The following is a 3,383-nucleotide window of genomic DNA, read 5'->3' as shown; positions in this document are numbered from 1 at the left end:
ACGTTGTACGGTTATATGCAATACATAGAGCCAACGTTGGCCCATTGTATGAACAACGAAATCCATGTTGGTACAATGTTGGACCAACGTAGAAATATCTTTTCTTATGTTGGCACTATGTTGGCCCAAGGTAGGTATTTCTCATTTTTATGTTGGCAATACGTTGGTCTATTGTTTCAACCAAATTACAATGGATGCTGCACGAGGAGCTGTATATAATAAATACTCCGGAGCGCATTTGATTTTTTTTTGTATTCCAAACTGCCAAAGTTTAAGGTAGCAATTCTGTATTTTTGTATTACCCATTGTTGTTACTGTCCTTATTTTTTTCATGAACTTTGCCTCTTTAATTATATTTATTGTGTGACGCTAAGATATTTCTTTGGCAATGTTTGATGGATCGACAGATAAAGTTAAAACTCTGTGTCATTTGGTGTCTTGTAAAGAGTTGTCTCATTAGCAATCATACCACATCTTCTTTTTTCATATTAATTTCATTTATTTCTTTAACAGAACAAATGACGTATGGCTTATGGTTAGGCGATCGATACAAATAGTTTTTCGGAGATGTAATTTTAGTTGTATTGGTTTCAGATCCAGAATAAAAATTAAATAATTCAGAAGATGAAACTTTATTTATTTTAAATTTGATATCATTGGTCGTCACCACGAGTAGTGTCCTCCTCAATTTGAACTTCAACAGTGTCATTATTATTTATATATGTTATTCTTTTTTTCCCTTCTCTGTTTCTTGCCACCTTCTCTGTCAAGGCTTAAGCACTGCCAATCTTTAGCTGCATCATCTATCTCCTTATCCGAAGACTCTTTACAGCTATGGTTTTTTTCTAACCGACTCTGTAATAAAGTTATACGTAAACTTGAATTGCGTATGTGTCTAATGCGTGCGTGCGTAATCTCCCTTCTAGATATGTAATATAAATTAATGTATATTCTAAATATTTTAAACACTATTTAATACAAAATAAAATCTTAAATAACAATTTTTTTGTATATTGGTTATTTGTTTAATGGTCAGAAATTCATTAGTATTAGACGGATTTGTGGGTACAACAAACCCTTATTACTATTATTTCAGAATTCGGTATCATACTTTATATATTCGTAATATACATGATATATAAAGAATAATTTAGATGTGTATTAATGAACAGTTATATATTTGATATATAAAACACTGTTACACATTCAAGTGTGTATATGATTAGGTTTCACATATATATCGTATCTGTTTGCATGCGATTTAGAAATACAATAAAACTAACAAATTCATTTATATTTTAATGAAGTAGAAATCATTATACCACATTTTTGAAACATAACGGAATAAGGTACATCTTAAGACAATTTTATTCCATTAACTTCAGTAATGATCATACATGTTGTGGTTATAGATTTATATAATTTACCATTTGTTTCAAGATATTAATGTTCAGTGGCAAATATTTCATGATAATTAATAGGAATGAAATGATTTAAAATCTAGTAAATATTTCGCCCGAAACGAATAAACTTCCAAGATCTGCATTATAAAATGATAGAAATCAATATATGTTTTGATTTTTAAATCGTATATATATATATATCAGATTTTTTAAAGTTACAACTTACATGTTACTATCTTTCTCTTTGAATCTCAGATGACATGATTTTCTCTTTTTGTTTTCTTCGTATCACTGCTTTCTTACAAATACACAACAGGAAATAATCACAAAAGTGACCATCCCATTACATTCAGATTTTCTATAAACTTAATTACCATAGCAACTATCTTTGAAATTTGTCGAACATATGGTCAACCTTATCAGAATGGGCTTGCTTAACAGACTGGCTGTATCAAATATCACTCTGCATATAATTGCTATTATTATCATGATTATGTTTCACAAAGTTTAATAAATAAAGTTATTATAAATAATGATTGCAATAAATTTTAATTTTTAACCAGACAATCCATGTTTACAATATACATTTTTTTATTACAGTTATGATATTCCAGTATGAATTTTACCTGACTAATATATAGAGTATAATATATGATCACGCAACGTTGGGCCAGCATTGGCCCAACATAGAGTTGTAAATGTAATTTCAGTTGATAAACACTTTCGGTATAGCATTAACTTTTCATAAAGTCTGCTGCAATCGAAATTATCCGCCTCCCAAGAGAAATAAAGCGTAAAATATTATATAATCAATTCTATTAACAAAATTTCATATCGGCCCTATGTTGCTACTAACATAATGCCAACATGCGACCAATGTACCGACAATTTGCCAACGTTGGGCCAATGTTGTGCAGCCAACATAAACTTGAGACCAACGGACCGACAATTTGCCAACGTTGGGCCAATGTTGTGCAGCCAACATAAACTTGCGACTAACGGACCGACAATTTGCCAACGTTGGGCCAATGTTGTGAAGCCAACACCAACGGTCGACCAACGGGCCGACCATTTGCCAACGTTGGCCCACTGTTAGTCTGCTGATTGGGTCGGCTTCGGGTACAAGTCAAATCGGCACCAGGTTAAATCGGCATTTAAAATACTGAAAACAAGATATTAACATATTCAACATGTGTGCCGAAATGACTACATCGGGTGCCGAATTGACTATACCGGGTGCCGATTTGACCAGGTGCCGATTGAACCAGGTGCCGATTTGACTAGAATTCTTCGGCTTCCTCCACCATAATAACAGACTCTTCCCGGTGGCCTAGCACTCACGTTGTGTTGGGTGGGGATTGATTGTCCTTGTAAAAATAATTGTCGTATAAATTTACTTTTTGACACATCACCATTATTCCCGATAGAGAGTGTACATGGATGCCACTGTACCCTCGCAGCTTTCGAGAGGTTCTTCGGATAACGGAGGCATTTACCAGTACATATACATATTGCGTGAAAAAATATTTATTATTTCTGGCGATCAAACAAGGGGGTCTTACGTCCTCTACCCCCTTTTTCCCATTGACTCAACCGTTTTAAATGGGTCAAATCATTGTTTCAACCTGGTCCGATTTGTCTTTCAATCTAATTCGAGTTTCTTTAAAAGTGGTCCTAGTTTTCTTGGTCCGACTTGTCCCAATCCCGATATTCAGTGTCTCGTTTTGACAAAACTTCCGCGTTGCTGCTATCGACAAACTGCGAACAATTCTTTTTCACCAAGAAGACGTCATTTCGAGGGCTTTTAAGGGTAAGTTTTAAATATTTCTGTTATATTTGACTCATGTGAAGAAATGACATACTATTTTAGCTCATTTTAAAAATATTTTTTACATTTTTGAAACGGGTCAGCAACAGAACAGGTCGATGGAAATATTTCCGGGTTTCCATATCTCTTCTTCTTCGCATAAAGACGAAATA

At 33.7% G+C, this 3,383-nt stretch overlaps 1 long non-coding RNA gene across 1 annotated transcript; it reads right to left on the bottom strand.

Annotated features, from left to right (window-relative positions):
- Window positions 1–620: 620 nt before the first annotated feature.
- LOC134717468 (uncharacterized) lies at window positions 621–1,797 on the bottom strand. Its single transcript, XR_010107323.1, has 2 exons — window positions 1,630–1,797; window positions 621–855 (listed from the first exon to the last, which is right to left on the bottom strand). It is a non-coding gene; the product is annotated as an uncharacterized LOC134717468 (long non-coding RNA).
- Between the last annotated feature and the right edge of the window lie 1,586 nt (window positions 1,798–3,383).

This window comes from Mytilus trossulus, chromosome 5 (assembly GCF_036588685.1).
Source record: "Mytilus trossulus isolate FHL-02 chromosome 5, PNRI_Mtr1.1.1.hap1, whole genome shotgun sequence".
NCBI lineage: Eukaryota > Metazoa > Mollusca > Bivalvia > Mytilida > Mytilidae > Mytilus > Mytilus trossulus.
This window is presented reverse-complemented; position numbering and strand designations above follow the sequence as displayed.